This window comes from Sprattus sprattus (genome assembly GCF_963457725.1).
Source record: "Sprattus sprattus genome assembly, chromosome: 7".
Taxonomy (NCBI): Eukaryota; Metazoa; Chordata; class Actinopteri; order Clupeiformes; family Clupeidae; genus Sprattus; species Sprattus sprattus.
Window position 1 is genome coordinate 19,265,171 of NC_137926.1, and position 7,148 is coordinate 19,272,318.

Consider the following 7,148-nt stretch of genomic DNA (forward strand, 5'->3'; position numbering starts at 1 on the left):
GCTGTAACAAAATAAGATGGATTCGTGCCTTATGTGCTTCTTCTAAGGCTAATGATGCATTAAGAATGAAAATGTTCTCAAATTAACTTATCTCTAAAAGGCTATTGCTTAATGGTCAAAACTTAATTTTTAATTGATCTCAGATGTCAAGGATTTCAAAGTAGCTGCTTAAGACATGCCCCCTAACACAGAGAGCAGGTAACATTTTTGTGATTCTTATATCTACCAAACAAAAATAACACAGACAATAAATAAGAGCCCATTACAAGCGGTAAATTTTATTATGGGATAACAGCACATAAAGCACATCTAAAATCGATGTGTCCAATGCACTTTTAATAAAGGTAATATTAAAGGTACAGTTTTCTAAGTACAATATAACAACATTCATATTAGAATGAAAAGTATTTAAAAGACAACATTAAATTTCTTATTTTTCTTTACAGCTGTATTTACAAAATGAATCAAAATACTTATTTTCCATATTTAGGAATCAGACAAGAAGGAGCAAAACTACTTGTGAAGACACTACCTCCTAAATAGAGTTTAAAAGAGCTGGGTAAAAAGGTACATGATCATCTGTCCCCCATTTTAAGATCAGTAGCAAACGTGTGACATAAAAATTTGTGACAAACCACAAACCGTTCTCGGCTTTCCCCCCACATTTTTTATGCTGCTTTAACGTGGAGCGAACCAACCCCCCCACCCTACCCTCACCCCTGCCTCACCCCCAGTCTCCCAACCCTTTAAGCTCACATGAAACAAACAACAGTTAACAGATCCAGATGTGTAGTATGCATATTTTTACATACACATGTGAATACTTAAAATACAATGCTTTAGTCATTTTTTTTGTTTGCAACAATAAACTGAAGTTTTAACATTGTAAAACTGAGGGTGGAACAAAAAAGTGGATTGTCTAACTGTCCATTCTTCTACAGAAATCTAAACCTGATTCTGCCACAGTTGTCTTTTTACCCAATGTCTGTTAGACCACACAGGCCATTATGCTCTCTTACATTATAATGGTTCAACAGTCTTAGCTGAGTTGCTGACAGAAAATGAAAATGGATAAGAGTGGATATACTGAGCACTGCAAAAAATGGGTTGTCAACTGAAATATACAGCACATTGCAATAGATGGACCTAACTGTTTCTATGGTCTTAAACAAACATGAAAAACACCAATTACTTATAAAGACAGCGTATGAAAAAGTTGGACACACAAGATAGATAAAAGTCACCTAAATGTGCAAATACATTGTCATTCGAGTACATGTTTGAAAATCAAAAGAAACAAAACAATAGCAACAGCTGAATATAATGTCTGCATCCTGTAACACTAAGGATCGCTCAGTGTAGTTCAATGCTTATTATTGCGAGTATTATCTGACTGCTACAGAGAGGAACAAAATAAACAAATGATTTTGTTTAGCTGTTTTTTTTTCTTGTACATTTGAGTTATGAATTCTTGTAAGGGTGAGCAGGAACACAAGTTGCTTGTAAAACAGGAATCTGTGACGGTTGTCACCGGGAAACTGCCATCAAAAGAAGCTGGTTGAATTTTAAATAAGGGAGCAAAAATGTGCCTTATATCAAGCATCACCCGTACAGTTATTTCCAGTATCAGTTTAAAGAACTCAAGTCCTTTCCAGCTGTAGATACTGAAAACCCGCAGCTGTAGGTATTTGTATTTGCAAAACAAACCAGCAACATATCCAACCAGTGGTTTTCACAATCAGAACTAGGAGAAACACAATACTGTAGTTTACAAGCATGAGCAAACCCATTCCATGTTTTCAATAAAAAATAAAAAATGAGAAATGCAAGTTTAATAGCCTTTTGAATTAATCAATACTGTTTTTTTTTCTTTGCTAAAAATCTTAAAGTGTGAAGGAAATAGCCATATCCCAAGACTAGCACACTGATACAGGTACTCGCTGGGTATTAAAGTCATTTTAAAACCACTATCAGTTTCTTTACCATTGTTATCATTATCATTATCATTTATTGAGTCCTAATATCAATAATGCATCAATACTCAGAGAAATGAGTGGACTAAAAGGGTGGCCTAGTCTATGAATCAAGATTTGTTTTGTTCACAAAAGTAACTTACCTAGCACCACACGTCTGAATAACACAAATTAAATGTGCACACCCTACCTCTATCAAACTAAGTCTAAAAGAGAGAAGTATACTAAAAACAGAGATATCTTACAGCATGGTGTACTCAATAAACAGATAAATATTTGCACTGAGTAGGCCTTAATAGCAGTATTTTCTTCTTACCTATACAGACAGAAGTTACAAAGTTAACTTTATACATGTGATCAATAATAACATTAAATATTGTGAATTAAAAAGCAGAGAGTGAGGGAGAGAGAAAGTGAGAAATGAAGCTTTACAGCATACAGGCCATATGAAGTTCTTAGTTCTCCACCCGGGAACAGAACCAGTCAAATATACAGACAAAAAACAAACAAACAAACAAAATCAAAAAAGAAGGTAAAATAAACAAACAAAGAAACACAAAGTTAAAACATAACCCAAGATAAATAAGAGGTGTATTTACATGCAGATGTTCAAAGCCTATGCACAAAATTAATAATTATAATAATACACCATATATATTATTGCTTGACATTCGATTATGGCTAAAAGATTTTTCATTTTTTATTTATTTTTTAATGATCTTTTTTATTTCTATATTCTGAAACATATTTCACTTTCAATTACTGTGTCAGATGTGCTTTTGGGAGAAGATAAAACAGACTTTCAGTAACTTTTTATATATATAAAAACTGCAAGGAGAATGGCTGATCTGGGATCTGGGTCATACCTCCACACCTTCTGAATATGGACACTGTCACGAGTGTGACGTTACACTTCATGTCTTATTACTATATATCTAAAAGAGCACGATGTCACAATTCAGCAGGCAGTCCAAACACAAGATGGGCGCCACGCATTCTAGCACAAAGGGAGGGTTACAAAATGCCAGTGCCTGCGCAGGTCGTGACAAGGTCGTGACAAGGTCGCTGATTGGTTTGCATAAGGAGGCGATGAATAGGCAGGAGAGATGAGGTGCATTACGGCATGCTTGTGCAGCCTCGCAAGAGAGAGAGAGAGCTTGAGCTCTTTGCTACCCGAAAAAAACAACAACAACAACAAAAGAAATCACCTTAAACTGGGAAAGTAACACTGCACGCATACACACACACAGCTGATCATCTTACCCTGCTGTTCCGCATCGATTAAAGCCTTGTCTGGGATTCGACTGGAGTAACTTACATGGACACAGAAAAGCAAACACACACAAATATGTGTGCTTATGTGTTCACACACAGACTGCCTCTCAAAAACACACACTTACACCTACAAACATACTAATATTGCTTTTACATGTGTTGATACACTGGATAGAAACCACTGACCGATTCAAAGACACGACAAACAAATACCACAGAACCCAGTCAAAGTACAAATTCTAATATCCGCAGCAAAGCGTCTCCCTAAGTGGCACGTCCTCAAACTACACAGGTCCAAAGATGTCTAAGTACCTCTGACCACCAAAAAAAAAGAAGCCAAATAAGTCTCTTTCCCCCCCTCAGTCTACTATATTGCTTAGTTTTTTTGCCTATGCAACATCGACAGGACTTTAATACAAGACACCACACAAGGAGTGATAGTATTCCTTCCTATAGCTTTGGGGGTTGACTGGTGGGGAGACAGAGGTTTCTGGGACAGGGAATCAGACTGAAGGTTAGGCATTGCTGCACATCAGAACGTCTCAAGGACCACACAGGCAGCCCCTTGGACACCCGTATCAGTAAAGTCTGAAAATACTATCTGCCTGGAGTCAGCTAGTGAGAGAACACAGAGAGGTATTTGGCACGTGGAATCACAACAGAGTGACTATTCTAGAAGAATCCCAGCCTTCCAGACATACATCATATCCACAGCACAGCATGCTGCTACAGGAGATGGGCAGAGGTTAGGAGGAGAGGGTGATAGTAGCCAATCCCAATGGAAAGAGGCCCCCGAAATAGGTTTCAAAAAGCCTGAAACAGTATTTTAGGCATTTGCAGGGGCTCATGCATTCATTCTGTGTAGAATGTACAGACAAAATATGAAATAATGTATTTAAGAAATCTGTATATAAACAAACTGTATTCAAGTATATTTTACTTTGTGTTTTGTGTTTAGGTAGAGATGTGTTCATGACTGTCTGCCTCTTCAAGACATGAACTCTAATGTTAAATGAATATTGCTGTGTTGTTGCTAGGATTGAGGATATGCATTTGGCTACTATAAGGCTGCAAAGCCAAGATGTTAGTTGACTCTGGATTTGGCCCTCAGTTCTGTGTCTGGCTCTCTGTGTGTAGAGGCCTTTGGGAACATTCCGGAAAGAGACACACATGCATGGTCCACCTGACGTTTGTGAGGTGTGACGCACACCTGCCTTTAATAAACACCTCCTACTTAGAGCTTAGAGTAACAAAAATCTCCCTGAGTGATTTAACTGAATGATCAAATTCAGCTCTCTGCTCTGTCTTGAAGATGAGGGCAGGTGAGGGCAAGTGGGGGTCAGTTGGGGGTGGTGTGTGTGTGTTTAGGGGCATTCTCCTAGATTGTCATTCACAGTCTGAAATAATTTTCTTTAAAGTCTGGAGTTAAAGGCAAGTCTCTGTCTGGTAAAGTTGCAGGACTATTACTAATGATGACTACGGGATATTAACATTCATCCAGGGCCTGTGAATGACAACTGGTGTGCAGTATGTTACATCTGATGAACCAGCTGAGGAGAATGGGACATGACACGTTACAGAGAAGATTCTTTAGGTGAGATGTGCAGATGCTGGCATCTCGGTATGGTGGCTCCTCCATCAACGTTTTAGACATCTCTTCCCCCTCCCCATTAGGGGTATAAAGCAGAAACATGCAGAGAAATGGAGGAATGACTGCCCTCACAGTAAACATGAATAAGAAGAGTGTTTTTTAAAATCTGTTTCAGGTAGGGTATTTGCAAGAAATGTCTGGAGTTGGCTGGGATTTTCTAGAATACTCTGCATGCTTTTTGTCGTTTTTTTTTCTTGGAATGTCTAAACAATCTGTTGTGGACACAGACTACACAAGCGACAGCAAATATGGCACAATCAAGGAGGTGTTGGATTCCCAAAAGCTTGATCATGCTAGAACAAAACAATTAGCAAAAGACTCCAAAAATAGCACTTTTGTCCAATAATAGCTTTTTTCTTCTTGAAAGGATAGAAACTTCAATTGTAATTATTGCAGAAATAAGTGCTTTTGTGTCACCTCTCTCTCTTTGTCTCTCTCCCACTCTCTGTTTTTTATGAGCTTATGTACTGTACATGTTACAAAAATAGAAGTTTTGCTACCAGACAAGGCTTTGAATATCTGACTGCCCTTCTTTCCTTTGCTGTCCCATAACAAACTGTCATAACCAGCTGAGCTGAGGCCTTCACTGAGAGGCAGGTAGGCCCACAAACACACGCATGCACACACACACACACACACACACACACACACACACACACACACACACACACACACACACACAGGCACGCGCGCACACACACACACTCAGACATCTTTACAGACAGACACTGACAGCCCCTAGAATGAGGGTACAACATCAGCAATGAAACGACAAAGATGATGGATGGATCGGTGAAGTGCACTGAGGCACACACACACACAGACACACACACACACACACACAGAAATACATACACATGACTGTTACCAACCATAAAATGCTGTTTTAATTCGACTTGAAGCCTGCAGTTATTGTTCCAGCAGCCACTAGATGGAACTATTGTATGGGCGATGGTGCAGGTAGAGTGTCAGTCTGGTTGGGCGAGGACAGGGGTTGCTACGGTAGCGCTAGAGCCCTCCTTCAGTGCACACAGCGCCCCCTCCTCAGTTCAGTCATCCAATCAACCACATGCTGACAGACAAGACATTGTCAGCAGACGAGAGAAAGAGGATGTTTTCTTTTTGGTCTTTGTTTTGATTGGACACTGTGGGCTGATGGATCTCTCAGAAGAGGCCAACTCAAAGTGTGTGTGGGTGTATGGCAGAGTGCTTTGGCTCACGTTAGATTCTGAGTGTATGTGTGTGTGTGTGTGTGTGTGTGTGTGTGTCGTCTGATGGTTTTTGTTTGGGGGCTGCCAAGGGAGGAGTCTGTGTACGCCTTCATCAGCCCAAATCCAAAAAATGCGAGTTAGAGAGAGAAACCTCTCTCTTTCTGCCCAGCCACAACAGTGGCATGAAGCTCCTTCACACCTCACAGCACTGTTGGGCCCAGGTTCTGGAGGGGGATGTCAATCTCTTTAACCAAAGCTTCAAGAAGCCAAAACGCATGTGGCAGAGCAATGGGGGTTGAATGAAGGGACACACAAAAATAAACACAGGCACACGCACACACACGCACACACACACAGACGCACACACAAACACACACACACACACACACACACACACACACACACACACACACACACACACACACACACACACACACACATACACACACACAAACACACACCCAGCAGCCATCATCACCAACAAGACAGCACCCAGCCACAGCAAAACAACAGCAAAACAACAATCCCGAACAGCAGCAGCCCGCAGCTATAATCCCATATCCAGCCTCTCTGCCACTGTGGCTTTTCAACGTTTTGTGATTCTTTTTGCACATGCAACACATCACTAGGTAATATACAAGTCTTAAATTAAAGAAAGGTGCAAAGAAAAGTGCCTTATCAATTCAACAGTTCAGAATAGTCTAACCTACGAATATCATACATGATATTTAAAATAGAATCTATAAACATTACTTTTTTCTGTTTATTAAGTACTTATGAGCGTATACCCTGTAGCACGTTAGAAAACTGGTGGAATGGACCCTTGTCATTGATGGCGCCCTCAGTATCACTGGTGAGGCTCCTGTCCAGAGAAGGTTTAATAGCAGATGGCCTTACATGATATCATCTATGCAACCATGGTGAATGGAGTCATGTTGACAGCTAAAGTCATTGCATTTTTTTTCTTTTAAAACTAGAATTACCAGAATTCTACTTTTTTTTTCTTGATTTTGACGATTGTCCATAAAAAGGTGCCAT

At 39.8% G+C, this 7,148-nt stretch overlaps 1 protein-coding gene across 1 annotated transcript in view; it reads right to left on the reverse strand.

Annotated features, from left to right (window-relative positions):
• Window positions 1-741: 741 nt before the first annotated feature.
• Window positions 742-7,148, reverse strand: part of roraa (RAR-related orphan receptor A, paralog a) — a 69,181-nt gene continuing 62,774 nt past the window's right edge. The window contains exon 10 of the mRNA XM_080842467.1: window positions 742-7,148. This exon is cut by the window's right edge and continues 1,090 nt beyond it. The gene's annotated coding sequence lies outside the window, so the exon portion shown is untranslated.